Source organism: Acinonyx jubatus, chromosome B2 (assembly GCF_027475565.1).
Source record: "Acinonyx jubatus isolate Ajub_Pintada_27869175 chromosome B2, VMU_Ajub_asm_v1.0, whole genome shotgun sequence".
NCBI lineage: Eukaryota > Metazoa > Chordata > Mammalia > Carnivora > Felidae > Acinonyx > Acinonyx jubatus.
The window spans coordinates 56,522,490-56,541,494 of NC_069385.1; the positions used below are offsets into that span (position 1 = coordinate 56,522,490).

Sequence of the window (19,005 nt, forward strand, 5' to 3'; positions counted from 1 at the left end):
AGGATAAAAAAGGAGGCAAACCAAGAAACAGACTCTTAGATAACAAAATAATGGTTACCAGAGGGGAGGTTGGCAAGGGGAGGGACAGGGGAAATAGGTGATGGGGATTAAGGAGGACACTTGTTATGATGAGCACTGGATGGTGGGTGGAATTTTTGAGTCACTAGATTGTACACCTGAAACTAATATAATACTGTATGTTAACTATACTGGAATTAAATTAAAATAAAATAAATACAAGTAATAATAAAAATAAATAAATAGATAGATAAATTTACCTTTGAACTCTCCATGGCAGAGCCCAGCCACATGGAAGGTAAGTGGCTGTTTGCTAAATAAATCAATTTTCTCTTCCACCCCACTCTCCTCGGGCCCATTTATACTTACTATTATACTTAACTAAGCTTCCTTTGTAAAACATATGTACACCGATTCCTGGCTGTTTGCCAGCTCCCATCCTCAGGACCCGTGAATGCTTTTAAAGAACCTAGAAGCACTCAAAGGGCCTAAATAATTTGCAAACAGAAGGTACCAAAATAATGTTGATTGATCATTTGAATGAAAGGTGTTCCTTAAGGAGTTTTTAAATAGGAGTCTGCCAATTCGCTCAAGGAAAAATTTGAATTTTCTGCTAGATTTAAAATATAGATCCATTTCCATTATATGCACTTGTCAAAATTTTAATTTTCCTGTTGAGAATTTATTTTTTCTATTCTTTGAAATGTTTAATAGAATCTTCCTAACACTTGGATTTATCTTCAGTATTCTCCTACTTTACCCTCAGTGCCCAGATCTGGGTTCTTAATACCATTCCCACCAAAATGAACCAGAGCAGAAATGGCTGATTTCCAGGTCTGAGACAGGAAGCGTATAAGATATCCTGTCATACCAAAGAGCAAGAGAACTCTCAAAGACTTTTGGAGACAAGTCAATAAGAATAAGGAAGCAATTTGAAGTGGCTTTCACTAGCCAAAGAGGGACAATTTGGACACCTATAAAATACGCATTTATGAGAAATATAAATTTCAGTGGTTTGAAATAAATCAATTAAGAAGTTTAAAAACCCACTGATTTGTAATTATATACCCACCCTTAAAAAAAAGAAAATAGAGATGCTTGGGTGGCTCAGTTGGTTAAGCGTCTGACTCTTGGTTTCGGCTCAGGTCATGATCTCAAGGTTAGTGAGTTCAAGCCCCACATGGGACTCCATGCTGAACAGTGCAGAGCCTGTCTGGGATTCTCTCAATCTCTCTCTCTCTCTCTCTCTCTCTCTCTCTCTCTCTCTCCCCCCCCTCCCCTGCCCATGCTCTCCCTTTCTCAAAAATAAATAAATAAACCTAAAAATATTTATTAAAAAAAAGAAAACAAAATTAAGAACCTCATTGATTACCTCATTAATCATAGGATCTATGGAACCAATTCACTATTCTAAAAGATGGTCTGAAAGGGAAAAAGCCAAGCATTTATCCTACTGGTTTTTGTATGAAGTATACTCCAGAGAATGTAAAGCTGGGCTTATGCACCTTCCCATATTTTCACAGCTTCACCTGTACCTCACCTTGCCCTTCTTCAGTGGACATCCCCACCACTACCATTGTTGCCTGCTCTAACACAGCAACTGTCTCAGCCTCCCCTGAGGTAAGAGCTGGGCTCAGAGGATGTGGCTGCCATATCTTCTGCTGTGGGGCACCGAGTGCCCGGGTCAACCTGATAGCATGAGCATAAAGATGCTGCCTCCTCCATCTGCTTCTGGGCCCAGATATAGAGTTAAACACTAAGGCATGGGACCTGGCTTCCCCAAACACTGCCCTGGGCAGTTTGATAGCTCAACTTCCAAGGTTAGGGGCGTTGACAGCTCTTGAAGTGAACTCTGAGTTTTGACCAATGAGAGACACGATATGGGAAATCATCAGCAAATAGATTTGCCTCCTCTCCTCCCTATGGACTGTTCCAAGAGGTAATGATTCACACCTCTGGAAGATGTCCTATGTGACCAGACAACCAGTTGTATATCCCTGGGAGGCTAGACTAGCTCAGTAACATGCCTCTTTGCATTTGCTTTTCCTCCTTCCTTGCCTCGCTTCCCTTTTTCTTTCACTCATGCTGTCCTTGAATTGCATCTGCCAATAAAACTTTAGCATGCAAACTTTGCCTCAAACTTTGGTTTCTAGGGAACTTAGTTAATTCATAGGGTGACCAAATGGATGAAGGAGAAAAAAATAAAATTGGCATTCTGTAAGTTAATACATGACAAAGACATGATAGAGCTAGAATATCACCATTTTGCAATCTCTTATAAAATAATGAGATATTTTATACCTATCAGTGGCTGATGATACTATGTTTTTTAAAAATCCACAGACTTACAATAATATCCTCACCCTCTGAAAAAAAAAATAAAGGGGTGCCTGGGCGGCTCAGTCAGTTGGGCATCCAACTTCAGCTCAGGTCATGATCTCACAGTTTGTGAGCTCAAGTCTCACATCAGGCTCTGTGCTAATGGCTCGGAGCCTGGAGCCTGCTTCGGATTCTGTGTCTCCCTCTCTCTCTCTGCCCCTTTCCTGCTCACACTCTGTCTCTCTCTGTCTCAAAAATAAATAAACGTTAAAACAATTAAAAAATTAAAAACCATAATGGAAGCAGGCAGAGAAGTCTGCAGTCTGCTTTTTGTGGTGGGAGAAAGGGTCTTTCTTCTCCCAAAGACTTGTATGATCTGAAAGGTCTTATCACCTGTGCTCTTCATACTTGAGTGTCACCCCTCCTTTAACCTGACACCATAAACCTGACATATTTCAGCTAAAACATCCTATCCTTTCTACAAATACAACCTAAACTTTTTTTTAACTTTATTATTTTTGAGGGAGAGAGAGAGAGAGAGCACAATCAAGGGAGGGGCCGAGAAGGAAAGACAGAATCCCAAGCAGGCTCTGTGCCATCACCATCAGCACAGAGCCCTACATGGGGCTCAAACCCATGAACTGTGAGATCATGACCTGAACCAAGATCACGAGTTGGATGCTTAACCAACTGAGCCAACCAGGCATCCCCAACCTGCACTTTTTCAACACCACACCTTTCATTATATCCATCCTTTGACCATTGTTGAAAATTCCACACAAACTGCCATCTTGAAATGGATACAGAAGGGCTGGGAAGGGAGAAGCATTGCACAGATAAAAGATATGTCCACAAGGTGATGGCAAAATTCAAAATAAACTTTCTTCCATCAAGTTTTCCTTGAATATTTTCCAAACAGAAGTTTTATTCCTCCCATGAGTTTCTAAAGCACTTATTTTGTAATTTTTGCAAGCCAATTAGCACTTCCGTCCTTTTCAAACTTAAATACATTGACAATGGACTAGGATTTAGGCAAAACCATAGGGTAAACATGAGATCTTTCCTAAGTTGTCAATTTTACTTAGGTATTTGAGAGATTAAACAAAAATTGAAAAAGTGTTTTGATGTTAAATGTGGCTATATATACATAAAAGTGATTACTTTGCACAATATTTTCAGATAAAATACTTAGCAGACAGCTTTAAATTTGATCCTAAGCTTCCCTAAGTTATACGTCTTGTATAAGGTGAAGAGGATGTAGATGGGCAGGTTTAACATGCCTCTGGTTTAGTAAGGTCTTGGTGAATCTGAAGGCGTCACACACACCTCCACTGCTATTACTATGTAGAGTTTGAAGTTTTTTTTTAAATGGGTGGTTACTTTTATAAGGAGACAAGAAGCCTACTGGAAGGAAAAGATTTTTCAAGGTCTTATTTTTTTTCAAGGCTCCAGGTTTGGAAAAATGTACTGGTATCCTGGGATGTTCCTAAGAAAGTCTAGGTGTCTAGGTGGCAGGGGAGAGCTACAAGTATCCTGGTGGACAGCTCTATAAAACAGGAGTGGCTTCTGCACTAAGTGTCAGAGGTCCTCCTTGAAATATCAGCTTGGTCTTTAGATCCCAACTAGTAAGACACCTTGGAAAAAAAAATAGTGGGTACACTAAAAGACATCACAAATTCTTCTGCCAGTGTCAACTCCAGACTACAGTCCTTCGTAAAATAAAAAGGGGAACACTGAAGGTCTGAGTGGGTCCTTTGTTACTCTCCTGCTGCAAGTTCTTTCTCTACTCTTGCTGTAGGAGAGTCGCCTATGTCTATTTAAAGTCTGATACATGGTCAAACTAAGGCATTGCCTTGAAAAGGAAGAAGTAGAGGACTATGACAATAGTAGCAAAGACTTTTAAAAATTATGTTAACTGCACTTTCCAACCCAGTTCTTCCCCTTTGTCCTAAACACAACCAGCACCCCTGGTTATAATCTCTGTATTTAGCTGCAGAAGTTCAATAATGATGACGATGATGATGAAAATAGATAACGTAGATATGTGTGTATGTACACACAAACATTGTGTTCTTATATGTTTCTCATTTAATATTAAGAAAAATTACAATCCTTGGGGGCAAAACACCTCCTCCAGTATTTTTCTCCTAATGCTCCAGAGCATGTAAAGTAGGCTTCTACACACTGTGGGTGGATACTCAGGGAAATTTATGAACTAATTGATGAAGTTACTGCAGGGAATGTCATCATTTGCTTTCCTCTTCCAGGAAATAAGAACTTGATTTTTATGAATACCAATAAAAAGATGCTCCTCTGGGTTTCAAAACATTATTTTCTTCACTAACACATTCATATTCTCAAAACATAATTCTCTAAATTCAATGAGAAGTAACCAAAGGTAAAAGGTAAAAGGTTTATTGCATGAAACAATTTTTTTATGCAGGAATTCAATTTTGCTGTAAAAGCTATAAAAGACCTCAATCTGTGTCAACACTGAGATGGATACAATTTAGCATTTTTTTTGTGTGTTGATGCAGTCATTATCAGAATTCAAGGCATGCTTTAATTTCCTTGGAGTACAGAGAATGCAGGAATAGGGAGCGAGACGTGCCCTGCTGGAGAAGAAACAAATACATATATGTACACATTTTACACTGGGTTTTCAAGGAAAATTGTTGGTTTAGGTAGCAATGGTCTCTCATTGCAGGGCAACTCTATTCAGGCCAGTGTTCACAGAATCACAAGCTTGTGCCAAAACATTTTGTTTCATGAAGCACTTTGGACTTTGGTCATAATGAGGATCTGTGAATCTGACAAGGTCATTAAAGGTTATCTATAAAGACCCAGAGTCTACAAATCAATCCTAGCCAACTGAGTTACAGGACTGCTATAATAAGAGTACCAGCATCAGCAGAATTACAACCAACAAAGAAAAATAATGACTTTCTCAATCTGAGTTCAGAAAGTGGCCAGCTTATTAACAGGCAGCAACAGAACCAGCCTGCATGGACTGTGATTTCTAAGACTTCTCAGAAATACCCAGTTTGTTTTATTCTTTATTTCTTACTATGAGATTCACAGTATAAATTAATCTCATTTGAGTTTTTTCCTATCAACTTTCCCCCTTATTATTCCTATTCTGTTCATGTAATTCCAATTCCTAGCTGTAATAAGAAAAATAACTTATGTCCAATAAGTTATTATTTGTAATGATAACCAACCAAAGAGATGAAATGGAAATCAGCACTCACCAATATGCCATGCTCCTTTAATGAACATTTAAATATACATTGTAGATTTCATATTACATTGAAATTATTAAACTTATCACATCTCTCTATTATTTCTTAGTAGATAAGAATAAACCAACGAATATGAAAAATCCACAACTAACATCATCGTCAATGGGGAAAAACTGAGAGCCTTTCCCCTAAGGTCAGGAACAAGACAAGGGTGTCTACTCTCACCACTTCTATTCAACATAGTATTAGAAGTCCTAGACACAGCAAACAGACAACAAAAGGAAAAAAAAGGTATCCAAATCAGTAAGGAAGAACTAAAACTTCCACTATTTGCAAATGACATGATACCATGTATAGAGAAAACCCAAAAGACTTCATCAAAAAATGGCTAGAACTGATAAATGGATTCAGTAAAGTATCAGGATACAAAATCAATACACATAAATCTGTTGCATTTCTATATACCAATAATGAAACATCTGTATGAGAAATTAAGAAAAGAATCCCATTTACAGTTGTACCAAAAATAATAAGATACCTAGGAATAAACCTAACCAAAGAGATGAAAGACCCATACTCTGAAAACTCTAAAACACTGATGAAAGAAATTGAAGACAACCCAAAGAAATGGAAAGATACTCCATGCTCATGGATTGGAAGAACAAATTTTGTTTAAATGTCTATACCACCCCAAGCAATCTACCCATGTAATGCAATCCCTATCAAAACAGCAACAGCATATTTCACAGAACTGGAAAAAACAATCCTAAAATTTGCATGGCGGTGCCTGTCTGGCTCAGTTGGGCCTTGATCTTAGGGTTGCGAGTCTGAGCCCCACGTTGGGTATAGAAATTTCTTTAAAACAAAGTCTTTTTTAAAATGTTAAAATTTGTATGGAACTACAAAAGACCCTGAGTAGCCAAAGCAATCTTGAAAAAGAAAAGCTAAGTTAAGGCATCACAATTCAAGTTATATTACAAAGTTGTAGCAATCAAAACAGTATGATACTAGCACAAAATTAGACACATAAATCAATGGAGTAGAGTAGAGGACACAGAAATGGACCCTCAACCCTATGGTCACCTGATCTTCAATGAAGCAGGAAAGAGTATCCAATGGAAATTCCAAAAACACATTCATTTCAACAAATGAAGTTGGGAAAACTTGAGAGCTACAAGCAAAAGAATGAAACTGGACCACTGTCTTATATCATACACAAAAATAAACTCAAAATGTATTAAAGACCTAAATGTGACATGTGAAACCATAAAAATCCTAGCAGAAAGCACAGACGGTAATTTCGCTGACATTGGCCATAGCAACTTTTTTCTAGGCTAGATCCCCTGAGGTAAGGGAAACAAAAGCAAAAATAAACTATTGGAACTACATCAGAATAAAAACCTTCTGCACAGCAAAGGAAACAATCAACAAAACTAAAAGGCAGCCTATGGAATGGGAGAAGATATTTGCAAATGACATATCCAATAAAGGGTTAGTATCCAAAATAGCCAAAGTACTTATAAAACAACACCCAAAAAACCAAATAATCCAATTAAAAAATGAGCAGAAGACATGAACAGACATTTCTCCAAAAAAGACATACAGGTGGCCAACAGACACATGAAAAGATGCTCAACATCATTCATTGCCAGGGAAATGCAAATCAGAACACCATGAGATATCCCCTCACATCTCTCAGAATGCCTAAAATCAAACCCAGAAAGACAAGTGTTGGTGGAGATGTAGAGAAAAAGGAATCCTCTTACACTGTTGGTAGGAATGTAAACTGGTGCAGCCACGCTGGAAAATAGTACAGGGGTTCTTCAAAAAGTTAAAAATAGAACTACCCCAGGATCCAACGATCACACTACTGGGTATTTACCTAAGGAATATAAAAACAGTAATTAAAAGGGATACATGCACCCCTATATTTATATGCACCCCTATTATTTACAATAGCCAAGATATGGAAGTAGCCCAAGAGTCCACTGATTGATGAATGGATCAAGAAGATGTGATATATATGTATATAAAAGAATGAAATCTTGCCATTTGCAACAACATGGAGAGAGCTAGAGAATATTAATGCTAAGTGAAATAAGTCAATCAGACAAAGACAGATGCCATATGATTTCACACATATGTGGAATTTAAGAAATGAAACAAAGGAGCAAAGAGAAAAAAAAGAGGGAGATGAATCAAGAAAGAGACTCAACTACAGAGAACAAATTGATGGTTACCAGAAGGAAGGTGAGTGGGTGATGGGTGAAATATGTGATGGGGATTAAGGAGCGCACTTGTCATGATGAGTACTGGGTGATTAAAATAAAAACTTTTAAAAAAAGAATAAACCAGTTATTTTAAAAATGTTTAATGTTTGGGGCACCTGGGTGGCTCAGTCGTTAAATGTCTTACTTTGGCTCAGGTCATGATCTCACGATTCGTGAGTTCAAGCCGTGCATCAGGCTCTGTGCTGACAGCTCAGAGCCTGGAGCCTGCTTCGGATTCTGTGTTTCCCTCTCTCTCTGCCCCTCCGCCACTCATGCTCTGTCTCTCTCTCAAAAATAAATAAACATTTGAAAAAATTTTTTTTAATTTTAATGTTTATTTTTGAGAGAGAGAGAGGCAGAAAGAGCATGAGCAGTGGAGCGGCTTTATTTCTACTTTTTTAACAGTTAGTTGCTGAATTTTGATTAGATGCATCCAAGTGTCATCACTATGAAAATGTCCAGATGGTGGACTGACCATGATTTTGGTTAAAGTAATACAAGAAAATGACATTTAAAAGCCTAAAGAATTTGGTAAAGAATGAACATGGTATGATTATCAGGGTCAGTATTACATCTCCACTATTACGGTAGACATGGTTTAAACATGTCTCCTTTTTAGAAAAGTCACTCTTTATTTTCCTCTCAGATAAGATTTCTTTTATATTTAAGCAATTTTCATTCCTTTTTGAATATGGTGAATAAGGCACCATCTTAATATCACCTTCTGGCTTTTTATTCCCTGCCCTTTGCAAGCTGGCTCCTTAGGAACAGTGGGTTTTTTATATAATTACTATAAAGTTAAAATTGAATATTTAATATTTAAAATATTAAAATTGAATATTTTAGATCATGTACAATGTTTGAAGGTCTAAATAAATATTTGAAACATAAAACAAAACAAGAAATAAAACAGGGGCACCTGGCTGGCTCAGTCAGTAGAGCATGTGACTCCTAATCTCAGCATTGTAAATTTGAGTCCCATGTTAGGGGTAGAGATTACTTAAAAATAAAAAATTCTTAAACAAAAAATAGAGAAAAAAACATGAGGAAGAAAACATTCCAAATCCCAATCTCTGAGAAACTCTGATATATGTCTTCTATATTTGTCAATTAGTACAATGTTTAAAATATAGTTAGATAACAGGTGCACCTGTATGTAACTATCTAAACCAAGAGTGGGTTAAGTGTCCAACTCTTGGTTTCTGCTCAGGCCATGATCTCGAGGTTCGTGGGATCAAGCCCCATGTCTGGCTCTGGGCTGTCACCACAAAGCCTGCTCAGGATTCTCTCTCTCCCTCTCCCTCTGTCCCTTCCTCTCTCTCTCTCTCTCTCTCTCTCTCTCTCTCTCTCTCTCTAAATAAACTTTAAAAAACCTTGAAAAGAAAATATACTTAGATACAAAAAGAACTCTCAAACAAAAAAATTAGTGCAAAAACATGAGCTAGAATATAGCCTTCTTGAATTTCTTCTCATGAAAATAAAGTTGAAAAGTAGTTTGTGCTACCAAATCACTAGTGCTATATATTGCAAAAATGAAGCAAGGCATTTTAATTGAGTAAGCAGTGACTCACTGATAATGTGGTGAGCAAAGCAGATAGATTCCTGGCTCCCACTGGGCTCATATGTTGTAGCACAGAGGTCAGGGAGGCAGCAGCAGACAATTAAAATTTAAAAAAACACATATTTTTATAATGTGATAAATGAATAAATGTTGTGAAGAAACCTAAACCAGGGTCGGGCATAGAGGAAAGCAGGGGCCATTTCAGGTCTGGTGATCATGAGAGGGCTCTGTGAGGACAGACCTAAGAGTAAGGCAGGAGCTGTGTGAGGACATGGGAAAGAAAAGCGCAGATACAGGGAAAGGGAAGGTAAGAGGCCATTCATTGCTGCATGCAGCACACCTGATTCTTAGCAACTATGGTGCAATCGGATCTGCACTATGGATTCTCCAAATACAGCAAAACCTTGGTTTGCTAACACAATTCATTACAGAAACAAGCTTGTAATGCAAAGCACTTGTATATCAAAGCAAACTTCCCCATAAGAAATCATAGAAACTCGGATGATTCGTTCCACAACTCAAAAACATTTATATAAAAATGATTAAAATACTGTAATATAACATAAAATAATAAAGAAAATACAAAATATAAAGAAAAATAAACCTGCACTTACCTTTGAAAACCCTTGTGGCTGGTGTGAGGGAGATGAGAGGAGGTTTATTGTGTAGGATGACTTTCGCTATCACTGGCACAATCACTGCTATCTATTGGCTCAATGGAACCTTTTTCTTTTTGTGCAACTTTAACAAGGAACCTATCCAATGACCTAGAATGAAATCATACACCATGATTAAGTGGGATTTATTCCAGTGATGTAAGGATGGTTCACCATTTGCAAATCAATCAACGTGCTACATCACATTAACAAAATGAAAGGTAAAAATCATAAATATAGAAAAAGAATTTCATAAAACTCAACATCCATTTGTGATAAAACCCTCAACAAAATGGGTATAGAGGAAACCTCAACAAAATAAAGTACCTCAACAAAATAAAGTCTATATGTGACAAGCCCATGCCTAACATTATACTCAACAATGAAAAGCTTTTAGCTTAGAAAAGGAACAAGACAAGAATGCCTACTGTTGCCACTTTTATTCAACATACTATTGGAAGCTTTACCGAGAGCAAGTAGGCAAGAGAAAGAAACAAAAGTTACCCTAATCAGAAAGGAAGAAGTAAAACTGTCACTATTTGGGGCATCTGGGTGGCTCAGTCGGTTAAACATCTGACTTTGGCTCAGGTCATGATCTCGTGGTTCGTGAGTTCAAGCCCTGCCTCTGGCTCTGTGCTGATGGCTCAGAACCTGGATCCTGCTTCGGATTCTGTGTCTCCCTCTCTCTCTCTGCCCCTCCCCCTGCTTACACTCTGTCTCTCTCTCTCTCAAAAATAAATAAACATTTAAAAAAAAAAAAACGTCGGGGCGCCTGGGTGACTCAGTCCATTATGTGTCTGACTTCAGCTCAGGTCATGATCTCACAGTTCGTGAGTTCGAGGCCCGTGTCAGGCTCTGTGCTGACAGCTTGGAGCCTGGAGCCTGCTTCGGATTCTGTGTCTCCCTCTCTCTCGGCCCCTCCCCAACTCATGCTCGCACTCTGTCTCTGTCAAAAATAAATAAACTTAAAAATAAGTTTTTTTTTTTAAATACCTGTCACTATTTGCAGGTCACAGGATATTATATATATAAAAAAACTCTAAAGATTCCACCAAAAAACTATTAGAACTAATAAATGAATTCATTAAAGTTGCAGGATACAAAATCAATATATAAAACTCTGTTGTATTTATACATTAATAACAAAATATTAGAAAGAGAAATTAAGAAAACAATCCCACTTACAACTGAATCAAAATGAATAAAATAACTAGGTACATATTTAACCAAAGAGGTGAAAGACCTCTATACACTGAAAACTATAAGAGATTAATGAAAGAAACTGAAAAAGACACAAATAAATAGAAAGAAAATCTATGCTTATGAATTAGAAGAATGAATATGTTAAAATGTCCATACCACCCAAAGCAATGTACAAATATAGTGCAATTTCTATCAAAGTCCCAATGGCATTTTTCACAGAAATAGAATGTATAATCCTAAAATTTGTATGAAACTACAAAAGACCCTGAATATGATCTTGAAAAATCTTGGGAAAAAAAAAAAAAAAGAACAAAGCTAGAGGCATCATGATTTCAAACTATCTTACAAGGTTATAGTAATAAAAACAGTATGGTATTGGCCTAAAACCAGACAAGTGGATCAGTGAAACAAAATAGAGAGCCCAGAAATAAGCCCACATACCTATGGTCAATTAATTTATAACAAAGGAGCCAAGAATATACTACTGTATTGGGAAAACTGGACTGCCACATACAAAAGAATTAAACTGGACCACTTTTTTATACCATACACAAAAATTAAGACCTGAAACCATAAAACTCCTAGAAGAAAGCAGAGGCAGTAAGCTCCTTGACATTCTTGGCAGTGACTTTTTGGATTTGTAACCAAAAGCAAAGGCAACAAAAGCAAAAATAAAACAGTGGGACTAGATCAAACTAAAAAATCAATAACAGAACTACCATATGATCCACAAATTTCACTTCTGAGTATTTGTCTGAAGGCAATGAAAACACCAAAATATCTATGTTCCCCCATGTTTACTGCAGCATTATTTACAATAGCCAAGACATAGAAGCTACCTAAGTATGGATGCATACAGAAAATGTGGTGTATGTATACACACACAGGATTGTTTTTCCGTTACTGCTCAAGGTATCTTTCCACACTGCCATACATCATCACTCCAGTTTTATGGATGGAAAAACTCGCTTGTAGGAAGAGTAGACAGACATGAAATGTACATGTATATATACATACATATATACATACATATGCACACCCATACACAATGGAATATCAGTCAGCCCTTAAGACAGAAGAAAATCCTGCCATTTGTGACCACAGAGATGGAGGGCATTACGCTAAGTGAAATAAATCAAAGAAAGGCAAATACCATCTGATCTCACCCATATGTAGAACCTAAAACAAAAACAAAAACAAAAACAAAAACAAAAATGCCAAATTTATAGATATAAGAAAACAGATTGATGGTCACCAGAGGCAGGGGTGGAAAGGGTGGGAGAAATGGGTGAAACTGGTCAAAATGTACATACAAACTTCTGCTTATAAAATAATTGTCATGGGCATGTCTTGTACAGCATAATGACCATGGTTAATGAGACTGTATTGTATATGTGAAAGTTGCTAAAAGAGTAGATCTTAAAAGTTCTCATCACAAGAAAAAAATCTGTATCTATGTGTTAATAATATTAACTAGACTTATGGCAATCATTTCACAATATATACAAATATCAAATCATTATGCTGTACACCTGAACTTAATATAATCTTATGTGTCAATTATATCTCAATTTTTAAAAAACTAAGGAAATTTGAATAAAATATATTGGTTTTCATTAATAATGGTATATCACATTGGCTCACTAATTCTGATAAATATACCATACTATCATAAGATGTTAACATTAAGGGAAACCAGGTGTGGGGTATATAGGAACTCTCTATATTATCTTTGCAACTTTTCTATAAACCTAAATCTATTCTAAAATAAGTTTATTTAAAAAGAAGTTGAAGAAAGTTTGCTCTTCTGATGAGTTAAACTGGGGCTGGTGATCTCCAGCTTCTGACTGATAGAGATTCCCCTTCTTCCATCCCGCACTGGTCTTTATAAATGGAAAAGCACTGGGTTTTTTCATTTGATCACTGTTTTTTAACTTTCGACCTTTAATTCTGAGTCTGTGGTCTGCTTTTCCTACAAGTCAGTTTCTCCATCTATAAAACTGGACAGATGATAGATGGCAGTATGGTAAGACACCTTGAGCAATGCCGAAAAAGTAATCCTGTGTCTGGGTATGTTAACCTATAAAAATGGGTTCTTACCAACACAGCCAAACATCTCTAACAGTGACAGGCAAATTGGCTGTCACTTATCTTCACGTGAAAGTCAACATGGACCTGCTGGTGGATCGTTCCTTCAGAAGGCCTCATTAAACTCACCTTTAAAAAAAGGAACTACCCTACCATACTGGCAATTTCTGAGCCTTCTAGACAATGCTGGTACTTTATAAGACAGGCTAACAAGAAACTCTTGCAGAGCCCTGTCAGGGTATCACTGGCTCATCTCTGAAGCACAAAACATTTCATCTCAGATGTTGTCAGAAAAGGTGAGTGGAAATATTCATCAAGGGACAATGAGAAAAAAAACGTTACACTAAAACTAAGAACTTTTTAAAAGAGTCTCTTTGTTTTTCTGCCTCGATGTAGCTTTACATATGGATTTATCTTTCATAAAAGAGAAAAGCACACAATCAATGACAGAAATGAAAAGTCATGCCGTCTACTTTTATCTCATTAGGAAACTATTTTCAGTGTTGTTTGTTTTGGCACCGCTAACATATGTTGAAATGGATTTGAATAATAAAGGTAAGATCTTTAGGAGACATACCTATTTTTATACTGAGGAATTTGGCTATCACACCAAGGTGTGTGTGTGTGTGTGTGTGTGTGTGTGTGTGTGTGTGTGTAATGAAGAGCAGTTATGACAGGGTCAGAAACCCATAAATTAACCTGAGATGATACATTGGCAAAAATAGAGAGACCTATATACATGTAAGCTTTCACTATTGGACATGTTCACAACAAAATGGCCAGAAGTGTACACAAATGTTAGGAGGAATTAACACCATTTTCACCTGTAAGTTATCACTGTTTTGCTCTCTAGCGCCTAAACACTTTTCGTGTCTGGGAAACTCCCCTCCTTACAAGTTCAGGTCACAGGTGAAGGCCACCTCCCAGCATCCCAGCTAAAACTGCCAGATCATCACTCTCACAGCGTCATTTGCAGACACCTGCCCCAGACTTTGACGGGGGACACGGAGAAGCAGGAACAGTAGGGTATTTTCTCCAGCAGCGGCAAGAGGAGTATTAGGGGCACCCAGCGTGGAGGGGCTGAGGGGCTGCAGTGGCCTGACACCAGGGTCGCAGCGTTCTGTCCAATCCACACTCTGTGCAAGTCGATGTTCAGGGAGCCAGTGGAAGTGTCCTCACTGGAACGACTTTGTAGTATAATTTTAGGTGGCTAGGATACAGATGAATTGGGCTACCTGATTTCAACGGGGATACCAGAATCCAGCCCCCTTGGTGCTTCTGTGAGTTACCCCATATTCTCCCAATAAATTTCTTTTCTATTTAAGTCAAGGTGAGTTGGTTTATGTTTCTTGCAACAGCATCCTAACCGACAAGGGAACAGCTGCAGGCAATAGATTCCCAGAGAAATAGGGCTGAATCTGAGATTGATTACTTGGCCTGGTCAAGGTAAAAGGCAGTAACAATTCAGCCATGATTGAAAGATTGGGGAGGGGCTGCTGGGCAACTGTGATGTCTCAGAAACTGCAGAGGTGAAACAATGCATTTCCCCGGTTCCCCCAGGGTCATAAGGGGGCACTCATGAAGTGCCCATTGAGTGATATTGCCATAGATCAGTTTCTCAGCTTCAGCACTATTGACATTTGGGGCTGGATCATTCTTTGTTGTGAGGGCTGTCCCGTGTGTGCGTTGTAGGGTGTTTGGGAGCATCCTGGCTCTGCCCACAAGATGCCAGTAGTACCCCTTCCCACAGCTGTGACAAATAAAAATGTCTCCTGACATTGCCAAATGTCCCTTCAGGGGCAAAATCGTCCCCAGTTGAGAACCACCATCATAAAAGAGTGTGAAAAAGTGGATGAATTAAGGGACGTTGGGGTGGACAGCTTGCTAAAGGAGAGTGACAATCCATAATTCTTAAATTCTTAGTTCAAGGGATGGAGAGAAGACCAGGGATGCCATCTGACTTTGTCAAAAACTCCTTTACCAGTTACAGCTGCCAGGCTATGAGAGCCAAAGGCCAATCTCACACTTGAGCCTTGCTCTGCCATGTGGCTTCCACCCCAGCAAAGCCAGTAGTGCCCAGAATGCTGCAAACAGGAAGCCATTTGGAACCTGAGGCAAGCTTCTTTTGAAGGACTTGCCTTCCCCATTTCTGGGGGTGGGGGAGCCTACAGACAGCCTTTAGCTGCCAGCCCTCTTTTGGAATTGCCTTAGCTGAAGAGGGTTTGCCTAAGGTCATGTCCCCTTCCAGGGGAAGTCCACATCCCATGACTGATGACACAGGGCTATAGATGTCCAGCTCCCTCACATCCCTCACATCAATCCACACTTTGTGGATTTAGTTGAGGAAGCCTTGACTGAGACTGCACTGCAGTCAGAGGTTAGCTGATAAACTGGGCTCTCTGGAGAAGGGGGAAGCCCTGATTTATAACATTTGCCAATTTCCAAGCACACAAGTTCCAACATACCACTTGTCACAGCCCAACTTCTCTCTCAGCCCCTTTCTGCTTTCTTCCCTTCTCATCTAGAGGTGGTGATGCCAAGACCACACCCTGTGTACACTCTTGGACTCCAATCTCTGTCTCAGAGTCTGCTTCCAAGGAAATTCAACCTGGAACAAATGGCAACTCAGGAAAGTGGTGGACCCCCAGAAGGGAGAATAAGCTCCCATCAGAGAAAAGAGCTCACTGTTCAAACCATCAAGAGCCTTGTTCATCACACTAAGTTTTTTTGCACTTATTGCATAGGCAATGGGGAGATAGGGAAAGTTTTAACTAGGGCACTAACAAGATCTGATATATATTTGGGAAGGTTGTTCTGGAAGCAGAACACAGAATTAAGTGGAGTGGCAAAAGACTGTTACAATAATCCACTTGGGACAGTGACAATGGGGATGGAGAGGAAAGCCAACAATAAATTGGGATGATTTAATAACTAATTAGATGTGATGGTGGGAAAGGGAGAAAGGAGTCAGAGTAAGGTTACTACTAGTTTGGGAGACTAGTTGGACTAGATCATGGCAGATAATTTTAGGAAGGGGATACATTTCCAGCATGTTGAAATAAAGGTATGCCTACATGGATCATCAGGATGGAGATATTCAGAAACGGTATATATATATGCAATATAAACATATGTGTTATCTACTATAACATATCATATTACTTAATATTCATACACTGACTATCCTGAAACAAAGCTATATAAATACATACATTATAGCAGGATAAAAATAAATAAATGGATGAAAAACTCAGGTGAAAAGAATTAAGAGAGAGGTGAGGTTAATACACAAAAGTCAACAGACAGACCTTAAGCAACAACTATAGATAGGCCACCAACTCTGCCCTGGACCTCCCAGTTGCAAAGTAGAGGGAAGTACAATTAAGCATATATTTCATTGAGACCCTAGGTTAAAAGCAAGTAAGCGAGTCCAGAGAACCACCCATTCCCAGGTGTTGAGATCCAATGGGAAGCATCTTCCAGGACTAACCATCAGTTGGAGGCTTATAAGTAGATATGGAGATGTGGGAGTCAGGGGGTGTGGGTGGTGGTGATAACTGTAGGCACAAGGAGAGTGTATAACAGAAGGAAAAGGTCCAAGGATGGATCCCTAGGAACACTGACATTTAACAGAAAAGCTGGAGAACCAGGGAAATGGAAAGAACAGAGAAAATTAAGCTCCCCAAGAAATCCCAGATGTACAAATTGTAGATACAGAGTTTGAGAATACTCACAAGTGTGTCTTATAATGTTACTGTTTATTTCAATAACAATAGAAACCTTAGTCTTGAAACATACCAATAATAGCCTTCAAACGTTTGCCTGGGGTGGGGGTGGGAGAACACAACAATCTCTTATCTTTTAGAAAATACAAATAAAAGCCACTGTCAAAACATAACCCAAAATGCAAAGGAATATTAGATTATATCAATGAGGTCATGGTTATTATGATATGACTAAAGTAATGTAACAGGCAGTAGCAGAATTTCTCTATGACTTTAATAATAGTTTCTAGCTTAATTCTAAAGTAAAAATTATAGTTTATGTTCACTTCAGAAATAACTGAGTCTTCAGAAAAGATATACATTTTTGAACAAAAAGTTTCTCCTAACATACTGTTTTAAGACTATACAAGGGTTTTTTTGTTTTGTTTGGTTTTTGGTTTTTGGTTGTTTTTTTGTTTTGGTTTGGGGGGTGGGGGGGAGGGTTGCCTTGCAAATCAATTTCTGTCTATATCTTACCATAACAAAAGAATCCCTAGATTTACCTGGGGATTAGCTGATAAATGAAATGAGGTAATCTCTGCCCTGAGGAAATTTGAGACCTGCCTGTTCTCAGAGAAGGAAAGTTCCAGAAAGTCAGCTCAAGAGGTCACTGCGGGAGCTGCTTTCCTTGAGGGGTTTGGGAAGAGATGAAATACTACAACATGCAAAGAAATAATTAAATAGAAATTATGGAGTCCTTCTAATTAAAATAGTTTCTGATGTCTTCAATCAATGGAAATGTTGTGGAGAAAAATACACTATTTGATAACAGATTTTAAAAGGAAATAGAAAATAGGAGTAGTCTGTGCATCTTGTATGAGAAAAGAATGAACAGATGTAAAACAGGCAACCAGATGAAGAGCCCATTGAAGAGAACTGGATGATTAATACACTACAAACAGGCTGGGACAGTGTGATTTATCTCCATCTCAGAATGGAAGCCTATGATGCAGAAAATGAGGTTAAAATGAAAAATGTAAGAATCTTGACAAACAACAGGACAAGAGATAATCTATGTTTAAAAGAAGGGCATAAATTAAAATGAAGAACCAAAATTCTTGTAAGGAATCCAGGAATCTACTGACAAGTCTTGGCGAGTAAACGGAGTTGGAATTTTTCTTTAGACAACTTGGGATTTTTCTCTAGCCTGAGACATACCATAGATCTAGAATGAAATGACCCACTGCCTTTCTTAATAAAATGATGACACTTTATTGGTGGCAAAGATTTTACAGAGAGGGCCAGAGCAGGGCAGGGAAGCCACTTAGATCTTTCTTTGTGCTTCATGCAGAGGAATAATTTAGGGTTCCCAGAGAGATCACTGCACTCAGGTGATGAGTCATTGCAGAAATCAAATAAAAACAACCTAGAACCAGGCTTGAAATTTGATGGTATTCTAATATTATTAATAACCAAAATAAAAGATCAGTTACCACAGCTCTGAGCTCTGATGTCCAAATGAGAAGAGTGTTCCAGAATTCAACGGTGTAACTTACTTGGGGAAAGCAGTGTTTTTCTACGCTTAAAAGGAAAAGTATCTCCACTTATCCTATTCCCACTTTCCAAGATCAAGGCCCCACGCTTTCTGGAAGAAGTCATTAAACAACTAAAATTTCATTATGGTAACAGTTTGTTAGCACAGCCCTTTTTTCTTTTTAAACCAGAGCAGTATCAGGTACTGATTCATGGCTTTTTATGTTTCATTTTGGATTTTTTTTTGTAACGTAAATTTTATTAAAGTGTATATATGGAATGTGCACACATAAAAAGTGGACAGTTCAATTAATTTTCACAAATTGAACACATCTATGTAACAAGCTTTCAGATAAAGAACTAGAATATGGTCAGACCCACAGAAGTCCCCTTGTGCCCATCCCAGTCACT

General features: G+C 38.2%; 1 protein-coding gene across 1 annotated transcript in view; it reads right to left on the reverse strand.

Annotated features, from left to right (window-relative positions):
• The window catches only part of LOC113598747 (translation initiation factor IF-2-like), a 153,127-nt gene that overhangs the window by 101,917 nt on the left and 32,205 nt on the right, over window positions 1-19,005 (reverse strand). Inside the window, exon 4 of the mRNA XM_053223354.1 lies at window positions 10,025-10,177. The gene's annotated coding sequence lies outside the window, so the exon portion shown is untranslated. The remainder of the gene's footprint in view (window positions 1-10,024; window positions 10,178-19,005) is intronic.